The sequence below is a fragment of the Vanessa tameamea genome, chromosome 4, assembly GCF_037043105.1.
Source record: "Vanessa tameamea isolate UH-Manoa-2023 chromosome 4, ilVanTame1 primary haplotype, whole genome shotgun sequence".
Lineage (NCBI taxonomy): Eukaryota > Metazoa > Arthropoda > Insecta > Lepidoptera > Nymphalidae > Vanessa > Vanessa tameamea.
The window spans coordinates 2,094,131-2,109,318 of NC_087312.1; the positions used below are offsets into that span (position 1 = coordinate 2,094,131).

Here is a 15,188-nt window from a genome sequence, read left to right on the forward strand (position 1 = left end):
AATTGTCTATTACTGCTCTTGTCAGCTATTGTCAACAATATGTGTAAAGTTACAACTCAATCAGATGAACGGTATATGAACATATAAAAGACAAACAAAATATTTAATATTTTGTCATTTTATAAAGCCCATATGTAACTCTAAAATGAGGTTGTTACAGATTAAATGGAACACTCAGAGATGTATCTTGGTTTAAGTAGTTCTATCTAAATATATAATATAATAGGGCATAAAAGTCATTACATATATCTCATATACTTGTGGTAAATATATATATTTTTTTATTACATATTAAAGTACAAATAATAACTTATTTAATTTGTATTAACATTCTGGTGAGATTTTATCGTCATAAATATATATTTGTTTTTTTATGTTTATATATCGAATTCAAATTGCGTTTATTATAATTCAATGTTACAGATAATAAATTGCAGTCATGTCCTCTTTACATGTTGCTGTTAATTAGCAAAACATGAATTGATTTGTTGGTGAGACTAATATTAATAACAAAGTTTGTTAGACTATTCTGTGTGGTATTTATTTACATAAAAATTTATACATAAGTGCAAAAAATCACAATCATTTTTTCATAAAATTGAATCAAATTGAGCAGAAAAAAGATAAAAAATTTAATTACAGATAGTTAAAGAATGTTTCCATAGATTGTTTTTTAAGTACATCAGTTTGATTCAATATATGATAACATACATATTTAAAGTCTCTAATAGATATTCACATGTATATGTGAACATACTCTAATAAATATGTTTATGTGAAAATAAAAAACAAAACATTATTTACACATAATGAAAGTAATAAAATGTGATTATTTTGCTAAAAAAAAGTTTTGGGAAAATATAAAGTTAGATAACGGTTCTATAGTTTTACCTAATTATTAATCAAAGTACATAAGTAATATATATATATATATATATATGTTCGTGTATATGTTATATTTTAACCCACAGGTGATCCATTAATAATTACACTTTATAGTAAATTCCAAATAAAGATAAAAAGACACTGCCTATCATGGCAATATGCCAATATGGCCAATACTTCAATAACGAAATCTGCTTAATGTCTTGATGTTATAGCGTGTGTTCTGATATATAAGCTATATTAGTGTAAAGTTTCATTAAAATCCATTTAGTAGTTGTTGTGTGTAAGTGTTACAAACACCAATATATCCTCACAAACTTTCGGATTTATAATATTAGTAGGATTATAAAATCTGTATAGTGCGGTCCAACGTGCTTATCACTACGAGTCCGATTTGAATAATACAGTTTCCGTCAGATAGTCCGTTTATTGAGGAAGGTTATAGCCTATAACTTCATGTTACGAACTAGGAGTGGAGTAGCCATTAACATTAACCACTATAGTAAACTATTAAACAGGCTGTGTTAAATCCAAATTGTACGAGGATGAAACGACGGGGTACACCTAGTTCATGTATACTTCTATACTAATATTATAAATACGAAAGTAACCTAGTCAGGTTACCCAGATGAAATCTACGTACCTGAATTTTAGTAAGAAGCAAGCTGAAAACCCAAGGAAGGTATCCCAACTTTTTCATAAGTAAAACCTGATGACCAACTAAGACGCGAACGAATCCGTAAACGAAAACTAGTTAATAATAATAAGAACTCTTTTGAAAATAACTTCATTTGTGTATATAGCTATCATTTAACTCCACAAAAATATATTAAAAATCTACGAAACAATAGTTTATAAACAATTTTGAACAAGCGCTCAACGATAAATTAAGTTATTATTGAATCCCCAACAGTTTCTCTGAATTCTCATGGTACGTAAAAGTGGCTGGTTTGTTTGTGAAACATGGAGACATATTGTGTTTTATGCTGTCTAAACACTCGGAACAATGCCCCACCTTAACCTATCCAAGAATCTTTGCTAATTTTCCACTATGTACGTATATGATGGATCTGAAAACAGAAATGCTATATAATGATATATATTTATAGTATTTGATGTGCTATTTATCTTAATTGAATAAGATTATGTGCGATATTAATGTGTATAAACATTATACAGCTGCTCGTAATGTCTGTGAGATATTTAATATGAAACTTTTTGGAAATATTACAAAGGGAATGAATCGCTTTCCGGACGATATATTATTTACTTAAAAACTTATAACCTTCCGTGATGAAGGGCTTCGCTGTTCTTCCGTTAACCGATTTAAAATTTAGTGATCGTTATTTATGTATATTGAATGATAGCAATTGAGTCCTATGACAGTAACTACCTGGATAGGATATGAATTGTTGTGACCCTTGTGTCTGTAATTAAATTGACTTACTTCCTTCATAAACAAATACAGAAATACAAATCGCGATATCTCAATAATAATAAGCACACAGAGACCCTTCCCACTTCGCTAGTCGGACAACATTTTTGTAATATTTGTACATTTTTCGTGGAGTGGGATTATTTAATTTGTACAAAATTTAATGCGCTTAAAGCGCTTTCTTTACTGTTTGATAAGATCCAACCGTTAGTTTCTGAGATCAGTGCGTTCAATTAGACAAGATCTTTAATTGTATGATATAAATACAGTCAGAAGTTTGATAACGAATTATCTCGTATTTATTTCATTTAAGTTTTTTTCTTGTCATATATTCATGACATTGTAAGATTAGACGAGACAGACAGTCGCCTGAAATTATCTTAGTCTTACTAATATTATAAATGCGAAATTTGAGATGGATGGATGTATGTGAACGAAATTAGGTACAGAGGGAGATGATTGGCTGGAACAGCACATTAATAAACGGGATAAGTGAACTTTTCCCTTGGGATGAATTTGTTATCTTACACCTACACTACGACAACCCTCACGTGGGCGAAGTCGAAAGTGGAAATCAGTAGGTATTTAATAAATTAATTTTAGTAATCTACTTTTACTACCGCCAATGTATTCACAATAGATATGTACTGCCAAGGATTACATGCTTCCAATGTCCATAGACACAGGTTCTAAATTTGAAAAAAAAAAACTAACTATAAGAAACCGATTGTTTTTTTTATATTTCCATGTAAATAACTTCTTATATAAGGCATTTATTGCTAACGAGATTTCTTGGCAATCGTTATTCGAGATGAGATATGTGTGTATATAGTGATAACAATCTCATAAACTAGATCACGTTGATAACGCAGCCACAGTTTAGTCGATGTTTTTTTTTATCAAAGATGTGTGTTGTGATAATAATTTATAATAAATTAGGCGTTATGTTTAATGTATTATATAAATACATTTATTTAAAGAAAACATTGTTGGTCAATATTTTGTTTAAGTAGTCGCGTGAAGTTTTGCCGTCTCATAACATGACCATTATGAGTGGTAGGAATATGCTAGACATAAATATATTCTTTGTGTTCAGGGGTATGAGACTAAAGACTATTCCAATCAAAGGAGGAATGAATATAAACAAACCTTTGATTTGTATTCCATACTTTTACTTTTTTTACTTTAGCAGCCTGTAAATTTCCCACTGCTGGGCTAAGGCCTCCTCTCCCTTTGAGGAGAAGGTTTGGAGCATCCACCACGCTGCTCCAATGCGGGTTGGTAGAATATAATCATATTTTTTGTATTCCATGCGATTTGCTAATTACCTGAGCTATATTGTGCACTACTAACAATTCTTGATTGATATATCTTTAATTATTCAGATTAAAACGCAAGTACGTAATGAATGCCATAGATTATTCGAAGTGTTGAATGAACTAATGATATCGCTTCAATTAGATGTCAAATGTTGTTTATTTGGTATTTGTTCTCTCGTGGTGAGAATAGACTATAAGACTAAAACGTTCCGTTACCGTTGCGTGCTATGCTCCGAACGACGACAGTATTTTGCCGATGTAAGGGCTGAACACGGGTGTGATACGCTGCTGATACGTCCTTAGGATACGGGATGAGAGTAGAGGGCAGAGAGCCTAGTGACAAGTTATTGCTTATATATACAGTTGTATATTATGTATAATAAAAATATATTTTAAGTCGTGAAATTTAAATGTATAAAATTTAAAGCTTTAGTATTTCAACGGTCTCAATACGTAATGCTTAGCGATACGAAACTCCGCAGCTTCCGACCTTTTGGGTTATTTTCGTACCCACTCCTAGCCAGGAACACTTAGTTGAAGGTTATTAATTAATAATAATTTTAATATTAATTATTATTAAAACATTTACAATTATTCGATTAGCCGAGGTACAAAATTCGTCGACTTTAAATCGTATGTAAACAAGTAAATGAAATGTTAAACTATCAGCAGTTAGTGTTAAGCTTAAAAAAAAACAGTTTCTCTTTATAGAACGTAAAACAATATGCCTTGTCCATATTTTTTAAGTTTAAGATGAAAATAAATATAGTTTTACAGAGCATTGCTAAAATACTTCATAAAATGTCGTATTATTAAAATTGAAATAAAGATAATTATTATTAAAACGTAATTAACTACTATTATACGTATAATGAGATAAATCACGTTTTCATATAAAATGAATTTTAAATTCAATCTAGATATGATATTTAATTTATTTATAATTGGCTACATTTGGAAAGAATTATTATAGTGTATTATGAATAGATATTTGAAAGGAAACGAATAATGTTACTTTTACATTTAAAGTGAAAGAACAGAAAACAAAAATTATAAAATTAAATAAACAAACATTTCGCTTATGTAAGTATACATTTTTAACCAATGAAATGTGTAATTAATGTTTAATTCCTTAACCAAACAAAACAAACATTAACTTTGTCTATGTAAAATACTAAAAAAAAAAAAACAACTAAAATTATGTACCTACATCAAAATATATTTTATTTAAACTTATGTTCATAAATATAATATATACTAAAAGTATAAAGAGGTAACATTTATTCGTTTGTATGTTGATTAAATTCTAAAAAAAATCACTGGTACTACTATGTATATTATTCCTGAGTTCTTGAGGATACACCCTTAGTGCATGAAATGCACCCGTGTAAATCTGGGGCGATTCGCTAGCTATATATAAATAGCCTATAAGCAATGCAAATATTCCACGACGTAGTTTACCCTTTCTCAATAATAACAATAATTGACGTTCTTGCAAAATCAGCGCAAGCGCATGGTGTGATGTTTCGTCAAATAACAAGCGTGTAACGTCGGTGGGGGGAACATGCCACCTGGCGAAAGGTTGAATGAAGTATTATTATTGTACCTACTATGCTATAAGTACAGGGTAATTAGATGATATTATTTTGTATTCGTTTCTCTTTTGGATAATCACTTTAGCATATTTTAAATTATACCTGAATTGTTCCAGTAAAATTTATTGCAAGTTTAGGCTAAACTTTTACTTGGTGGTAGGGCTTTCTACAGGGCCTGGGTTGATACTATCCACTCATCACATATTTTATGACTAAATATCAGTACTTAGTATTGTTGTGTTTCGATTTGAAATTCGATTTGAGTCAGTGAAATTACAGGCACAAGGGACATAACATCCTAGCTTTAAATATTTCTTACAGTGCAAATGTCGATGTGCGGTTATGATCACTAACGAACCTCCCGGTCCGCCAACAAACGACAAAAAAATATAATACATAACCCCTATAAATTTAATAGCTTTCCTGCTTGCTACATTTTCATAATTTATAATTTTTTCCTTTATGAGAATCACTCATGGCTCCTGTAACTAACTGATAACTTGGTTTAATCCCTTCTAGGTTTCATCTAGCATTACCGTTTCATAGCATAATTCTGTTAAAGTATCTTCTTACAATTCAGAATTATTGTTGGCCATAATTAATGCACTGGCGTAAAATATTTATTATTAATTAGTTTAAAGCTTACCAATTTTGAAATGAGTAGATTTTAGAATTGAACTTCCTTTAACTTTTAACAACTATATAATTAATTTGACGTCCCTGCACACGTTCATACCTAATGTCTGCCATATTTCAAGCATAAAAACTAATTAAAAACGAGACTGTTTTGGTTTTAGTTTTTTGTTTCTCACATTTTCATCACCTCGGTGATAGATTACGGACTTTTTTAGAAAAAATATATTATTATTTTTATTCCAATGTTAATTGATGTTTTATTGTAGATTTCAGAAGACAATATTTTTTTGTTAATTAGATAATTCACTTTGATAAATAATTATTAAAAAATAAAACTATTGTTTTATATTCAATTTAATAATACATAACCTTTATTATATGTGCTACTTTATACAAAATACTATAAATTTTATATTTAAATTAAAAATGTGTAAAATTTTATTTATATGTTTTATCTTTCACGTAAACGCGATTAAAAGTGGTTAAATATTTAATTACATAATAGTTACTTTCGTTGTACTTTTTATAGGAGAAAATTGTATGCAAAAAATGCAATAAAATGCAACATTTATATTGATTGGTAATTATAAAATATTATTGTTAAATGGTCCATAAAAACAATTACATTTTGAATGAATTAAAATATAATTACATTCTCAAAACCTTTCTCACAATATGGTCCTCATTCCTCCACATGCCCACACCATGACAGCCGGTTTCCAGGTAGCTTCTCGGTTTTAATGGGGAATCGAAATTACTATTTCAAAGATGATAGCTGTCCTTGGGTATGAAACGATCGCCTCCGGGTTGTTTCAAAACTAGGTAAATAATTTATCATTGTAATCACACATACATATCTAACAATGAAGAAACCGGTTGTGTTTCTTTCGCCAGTTCTTCTCAGGTCTGAGGTGTTTCTTTTCGAACCGGTGGTAGAATTTTTGGATCAATTCAAGTGTTATACTTCTATGTTGAAAAGAGATATTTGAATTTTAAAATACAGGCTTATTTTACTCAGTATGTTTTAAGCGTGTGAGTATGTAAAATGTGTATGACTATGAGACGTGAAGTGCCTCTCAACAAAATAAATAAATAAAATTTATCACATTACAACTAGCTTTTCCGCGCGGTAACACCCGCGCTATCAAACGAAGAAACAATCTTTGGTGTTATGTATGTTAAATATAGTATAGATTGATGATTGTAACATTTTCGTTTTTAAAAAGTTGATACGAGACGTTATTTTAGACTAAAGAAATTTATACTTGACACTGTGTTTAACGAGAGCCGTATTACAATCATAAAATTATGAAGATTAACGAACAAAGAGCAGTTAACGTGGATTGTGGGCAATAAATTATTTATTGACAATGAAACTGGATTTAACGCACCTTGTACAGGCGCCGTGTGGCAGTTTTTATGCCTTTTACTGGATATAAATATAATTTACTTTATAAAATAATAGAAGCAAGGTATTAATAATTCTATTGTTTCTTCTAGAATTCGTTAAGACTATTTAAGAATAAGATACAGGTTCAGCGTTCATAGACAATATAGAACCTAAATATGTTTTAACCTTAAGAGTAGAACTTAAAGGTAACGATGAGAAAGTGGTACCTTCCCTTCATAAAGCCCTACCACTGGTAAATATAAATTATTTTTGTTCAACATAATTGTAGTAATAAAGGAGTTATTCTTCATAAGTTGAACCAACCGACATTTTTTAATTTGAAAGAAAATCACTGAAGAATTTGATTCAATTAAATACAGCATTGATGTTTTTAAAAAAATATATTTTTTCGAATGAACTAGTGATGTTAAAATATATAACTTGTAGTAAAATGTTCTTTTGTGAAGACTATTAAAAATTCAGTTCATCCAAATTTATTTAAATATAAATTTTACTACTTTTGTATCTGTTGGACATGATATCGGTCGAGCCTGATATTACATTTTACATTAATAGGCCAGTCGTATATCATAAAACCATTGTATATAAATTCGGTAGAAGGACTGTGCAAGCCTGCTCGGGTAGGTGATACCTATGCAAATACTTATTATAGTTATGTTTAAGTTTTAAGCTTGAGTGAACTAATGTAACTACAGGCACAAGGGACATAACATCTCAGTTCCCAAGGTGGGTGGCGTATTGGCGAAGAAGGAAATAATTAATATTTCTTACATCACCATGTATATGAGCGGTGGTGGCCTCTTACCATCCAGGTAATACATTTGCCCTTACGCCTACATATAACATAAATGATCATGTCTTCAATTATGCATCTGTTGATGTTATTTGATGAAAATATTCGTACTGGTCACTGGTTACTTTTTCCGTTATTAGAACTCCTATAAAAAGTAGCTTAAGCGTACTCGTTTTGGAGAATATCTTGATCACGACGATAGTATCTTAAGATATTTTTGTACTCACGTTTGTAGTTGATGACAAAATAATCTGTTGTTTTAAATTTTATTCGTTTTAGTAAAGAGATCAATTCAAACCTTTTTCCTAATTATTATCTATCGGACTGTACATAGAAAAAGGCATGTAAATTTTTCAAATAAATTCACGTTTTATCGAAACATTTGTACGTGTGTATACTAATATTTGAATTCCCTTACTTTAGCATATCTGTAATCTTATCATTGCAAACATTGGATGTGTATCGTGTTTACACGCTCATGACAACAAGATTCTAGAATTTTAGGGATCCGTATGTATCATGTATAAATCTTTATGTTAACGTAATGAGCGCACGGCATTTGCAACTAAAGCTTAAAAAGCCGTCCTTAGGTACGGAAGCGAACTCATTCCTTGATAACTCTAATTATGGTAGGAAATTTATATTGCCATTTAGGTTCTTTGGTTTTTTTTTTCTTCAGGGAATTGAATTAAGATTCAATAAGGAAAATTCTGCCCGATTTTTCCTTCTTCGCGCCGAAGCTGACTGTTGTGTTGTATCAATATTAAATATGATTACGGATACGCGATCAATATTATTTCGGTAATGGAATTGTGCTATTTAGAAGATGTGGTTCTAAAATTACTCGTGACTTTTAATAGGAAATCACGAGATCAATCTGGGCTAGAACTTTCATGCTTTTCGTGTTTATAATAACGGATATAACAGTTTATTTTCCAATAGAGTAAGCCTCTCTGCATGCATTTACCTACAAACAAGCGATTGTCACACGATACGCTAAGGGCGTATGCTAAAATTCGAGCGGTTCCATGACGCGATTCTCCGATCCGGACGCTCGACTCGGGTTTGTAGAGGTATTCTGTAAGGCGAAATTCGAACTCCCGCAGAACACGAACGTGACATTGACTACCAAAACGTATCAAAATGGTGTATTACCATAAGTCAGTTGTCAACATTTTACGAGTGAAAAGTGAATTTTTATAGAATCGTACCGCTGCTTATACTGTTTCTCAATACAGGTGTACTATTACTGAGTTATTGTATACGGAATCCTAAAAAAGTAGTCTGCATTATTATATGTATTTACAAGGTACAACTAAGCTGCAATATATTAAATATTTCAAGTCATAATTTATAGTCATAATATGTATGAGAAATCGTTAAAGTCCAACGTCACCTTGCAGTAAAAAGCGTCTTGGAGAAGCTAGAAACTAAATGATAAAAACGGCGTTGGTAGTGGAGAGAACTGTTTGTCAAAAAAGAGCGTACTCCTTCCTGAAAGGCCGGAAACGCACCTGCAAGCCCCCCGGTGTTGCAGATGTCCATGGGCGGTGGTAGTCACTTTCCATCAGGTGAGCCTCCTGCTCGTTTGCCACCTCTAATATAAAAAAAAAAAAATATTAGAAATCAATGTACGACCTAGTCGTTTAAGTGTACGCTTTGTCTCGGGATTTGCATCATTCATAAATAGCATTAGCATCTTAAAGCTCGAATAGGTACTATAACATGTTTTTTTTTTTTCAAATTAAAATTATTATTTTTACTACATTTTCTCTGATAACATTCTTGGTGGTAAGGCTTTGTGCAAGCCGTTTGGTAGGGTTCTACACACTCATCAAATTTTCAAATGTCATTACCTTGATGGTGCATCAACGGCATAAGAGGCTAAGATTGTGACCATATTCCATTAAATTTAAAATACCAACCGATTTAAAGTACAAAAAGGTTGACGAAAAATGTTTGGTTGGCTCAGCTAGCATGCGACTGCAAATCCGATAAGAAGATAATTTTAAATTTTGTGTAAAAAATAGGGGTTTTTTTTAATTATCATTTTGGTACATTCAAGTCTCGAGATCGGTGAAATGTCCCTGAAGTATATTTGGACGCGTTGGTTTTCCTCCATTGTTTCACCGAAATATATTGTTTGCGAAATCGTTAGGACCAATCGAAGTGAATCATGTCTTAATAAATCTTTGCACGTTACGTTTAAAGATTTGGTTTATTTTTGGTAAATTAATAATAATCTCGTATAAAGTATGTTGTAGCCGGAAAAGTTAAGCCGGATACATTTAAATATTTTAAGAATAAGGAAGATTTCCAAGATATAGTTTTTCATTTTAAAGCGGCGTTCTAAAAGCTAAACGATAAATTTTATATTTTTCGCTATGGAAAGCACGACATTTTTTTATTTATAATTAATTAGAAATATTTACGCACTTGCACACTAGATCAACGATCGTGACGTCAAAATTAAAAAAAAGAATTGTATAGGTATCTGTTATGGTATGTTTTAGAACCAATTTGACTTCTCTAGTCTTTGACACTTGCACGTTTTTACCGCCGCGGAGTCCAAAGCAACGTTAATAAGATATCGCCTGTCTCACTATGACGCACGTGTCACTCAATTCTATTTTCATGTCCAAAGTTCATTCGTACGAAATTGCGAACAGTGGAGCTATTCTGTAAGAACAATCAAGAAATTTACTTTAGAATACGATCGTGAAATGTTAATAAGTGATACCTGACATAGAAACTAATATCATAAATGCAAAATGGAGTTTGTTTGTTTGTTACGTTAACACGTCTTAACTACTCAAAGGATCATCATGATATAGTGTTATTAACACCTGCTTCACAGTAGGGCGAAACTGCGGGCGGAGACTAGGTTGATAGATAATAATTATTCCATACAAAGGATCTAATTAGTGTATCAATGTTAAAATGTTTTCCAATATTTCACAAGTGAGATACTGGCTCCTTATAGAATAGCACTGCATCTCTTGTAATAATATATAAATCAAAACAAAGATAGTCGTACGAGAAGCCAGTGACATCTCTCAATAGATATGCTTTAATGTGCATCGCAATAATGTTGTAAATATAATTGCATTACATTGAAAACATTTATGATCGGCACCGTTAGATGTCGGAGTGATGTTGGCCAGCTTTAATGCTATTATGATATGCAATTATTTATATGTATTATAATAAATTATATTGTTCATATTGAATCGTTTTTTTTTTTAAATTGAATATTGTTCGAAAATATTAATTATATTAAAAATAGTCACTGAAGCTATACAAATTTAGACAATTATTAATAAATAAATAAATAAAGTTATTTATCCAATTGTATTTATAATAAATAAAGACATAACTTTTTGATATAATTTCTCGATATTTTCGAAATGAAAATAATTGCACAATTATGTGTAATATTCCACTGTATGAGTCAACCATGCTGATTTATGGTTTAAGCTATGAAGAGTCTACATCATAATTTAATAATATTATATGAACTATATTATATTCATAATATTTAAGGATCAAGATCTATTTTAGTTAAATTTATTATATATATGTTAAGACGTATATATATATATATATATATATATATCTAGAACATAGTTCGAATAGACATGTTAACTGAATAAAAATAAATATTCTGTATCGTCATAATGATAGTAAAAATTATAACGAATACGCTAATTCGTCTTAAGATAAAACATAGCCGTTACGTGGAACGTGACGTGACTAATTGTCCTCTTGGTTTAATGGGTATTTTATAAAGCTCCTGAAGTCCTAATTTCAGGGCCAGGCCAAAAATTGGGTTTTTCTTTTCAAAATGTTCTTAAGAGTTGGCATCGTTAAAATTCCGTGACTCAGAAAGCTAGTTGCTCTGACGGTTGATTTTTTTCAGGTCGCTTTGGATTTCCTGTTTCATCGTATAATTAATGTGGAGGAATCCTGCTCACTAATATTGCTTGAGAATGGCTGCTATGGCTGAATGTCATCATCATCATACGTAAATAGTATATATTTTATGTATCCTATAACGACTCAACGTATTAGTAACAAAAGACCACTCATAACGAGATTTCCGAAAGTATTGTTCCGATTTACGTAAAAATATTAACTTTAAAGGGGAAAGATAACTTTATTATAGGTATTTTAGGCGAACGATGCCGGGGCGGATACCTAGTATGTCTCTACATAATAATGTTATATGGTATACGACGGTTGTCCATCTTAATTATGCATCGGTATGGCGACGTTGAATTCTTGCGGTTTTTGGAGAGCATCATTTATAAAGCCACAGACGGATATCGAAGATCGCGGTCGTATATAGAACAATCCTGGAGTGTTAATGTAAAATTTTTTTACTATCAAGGTAAAAGGCACTTCACTCAAATTTTTTGTCTTGTCTCTCAGTGCAATTTTATCGCACATCGTCATTTACTTATTAACTTGGTGGTATGGCTTTCTGCAAGCCTAGTAGATTGACACCACCTCGACACATATGTACATATTTTAAAGCTAATCAGCAATACTTAGTATTTTTGTATTTCGGCTTGAATGGAAGAGGGCGAGTGAATCATCAGGCACAAGGGACATAACGTCTTCGTTCCCAAAGTTGTTTGGTAGGCGTCAATAACTCAACGGTATACGATATCGCGTACTTATGCGAAAGTCATAGGTTCGATTTTGACCGCTTGGATTGTTTTCGTATTCACTACTAATACATTTTCAACTTTTCGTTTTATTGAAGGGGAAAATGAAAACATTAACGTACCCTTAAAAATCTGTATTAAAGTAATCTTAAAAAAAATGATCCTAATATTGCAATTCGATCACTCTTTATGTTACGAATCCAATGGTTTTTTCGTAAAGATTTTTATCAGCTAAACATTAAAATATCTTTGAATTGTTAATATTTTAATTCTACCATCATTTCGGAAAGCTAGAGCAAGTTGTAAAAGTTATGTAACAGTCAGTAAGTATTCCATTACCTAAAGACTTAATTTAAATCTTCCACCACTGTTTGAATGCGAGTTGGTGATACATATGTAATAGAATTTTCTTTGTCATATCTAAATTTCTTAACGATGATTTCCTTCTTAGATACAATTTAAGCACATAAAAACCTATCTGAACACGTAATATTCGGTTAAGATTAAGTTGTTCTAACCGCCGGGACACCTCGAATATGATGAGGTAGTTTAATTTGAATTGTTGATATTATAATTTTATTTAGTTAATCACTATGCAAACATATGCTTCGACTATTAACGAAGCAATTAAAATAATTGTTATGAGTTAAATACAAACGTGAGACTTCAAATTATTTTATTTACTAAGTCAAATGCAACGAAAATACATGGTGTTTTTTTCATTTATTAAAATGAACTACGATGAAGTCGACTCTTGTTTTCTACTTATACGTATTTATACGTAAGTGTTTGATAAAATTAAGCGCTATTTATAATGTTGTTGAAAGATCTAGAGAATTAAATGTACTCAATCGATCAGTCGGATATTGTAAATAATTGATTCGAGTGAAAAAAAAAATCTTGCAATTGTAAATCACGACTGAAATATTCTGTACTCATATTCAAACTTCTATTCATCTCCGATTTCACTCTTTTGGTTGATACATTTTTTAAAAAGCTGTTATATGTCCTTTATTCATAAACATAAGCCAAAATACCCATTTTCATATTTCTAATCAAAAATGACGAACCATACAAACTTTCATCCTATTAAACGCCAGTAGATATATTTTGAAAAATCCTAGCTTAGAGCTCACCTGCGTTCCATAAGGAATTCCCGTGTAAAACTCCATCCTGTTAAGCCCGCCGTGTCAATCTGTCTAAATTGTAAAATTTTATTAATTAGATAAGAAGTAGTATTTATATTTAGGTTTGAGATCTTTACAATCGAAAATTCTCACAAAAATAAAATTCACTTTGAAGAGTTTAGTAAATAAGTTACATGCCAAACGCATATTAAAAAGAGGATATAACAAAAAATAAAAATAAATTGTTTGAAATAATTGGAAGTGCTAAAAATTATTGGAATAATATCGAAATATTTATAAAAAAGTAAAGGTCAAATAATGCAATTAAGATGAAATAAACGAATAATAAATATACATACGAATTATAATACATAGTTTAAATAATCTGTCTTTTGTATTTTTTGGAGACAAGTAACCGGTACGACTCGCTCGTTCCTTATTTTGAATTGAAGGTACTATATCAGAAACCTTTTATACAATTTCCAATAACATTAGTCGAATATAGACGAGCTCCGTGGTCGAGTAGTGTGTACACCGGTTTTCATGGGTACGCCACTCCGAGGTCCCGGGTTCGATTCCCGGCCGAGTCGATGTAGAAAGAGTTCATTAGTTTTCTATGTTGTCTTGGGTCTGGGTGTGTGTGGTACCGTCGTTACTTCTGATCTTCCATAACACAAGTGCTTTAGTTACTTACATTGGGATCAGAGTAATGTATGTGATGTTGTCCAATAATAATCATTATTATTATTAGTACACAGGTTCTAATTAATTATTTAAACAATCCTTGTACACAGAATATTATAACATTTTTTTTTTGCGATAAAAACTCATTGTGCTTTGTAATCACAAAACGACAACGCGTCCAAATAAATCGTGAATCCAATGATAAATAAACAAAGAGAAGTTTAAATTTAACTAATCGTACCGAGACTGAAGCGTGATAACCTCGCGTTATCAGTTGCGGTGCCACTTAACACTTAAACAACGTGATATGTATAAGAGACCCGTTTCGTTTGATTACAACTCAATTTTTTTTTTTTTTAATGTATATTAAATTTATCTATGAGTATCTTTAATCGAAGGTTGAGGGTTTGAATGTGTGTATTTTTATATTGGAAGTATTATAAGTTCGTATCGTTCCTTAATTTTTAATATAGTACACCACTCCTTATTTACTTGGTGGTAGGGTTTTCCCTAAAACCTTCTTACCTTCTCCTCAAAGGGAGAGGAGGCCTTTAGCCCAGCAGTGGGAAATTTACAGGCTGCTAATGCTAAAAAAAAAAAATAAAGGGTTTTGTACATGCCCGTATGGTTAGG

General features: G+C 31.0%; 1 protein-coding gene across 9 annotated transcripts in view; it reads left to right on the forward strand.

Annotated features, from left to right (window-relative positions):
• The window catches only part of LOC113395406 (GTPase-activating protein skywalker), an 82,171-nt gene that overhangs the window by 1,861 nt on the left and 65,122 nt on the right, over positions 1-15,188 (forward strand). The gene's annotated exons all lie outside the window — the stretch shown is intronic.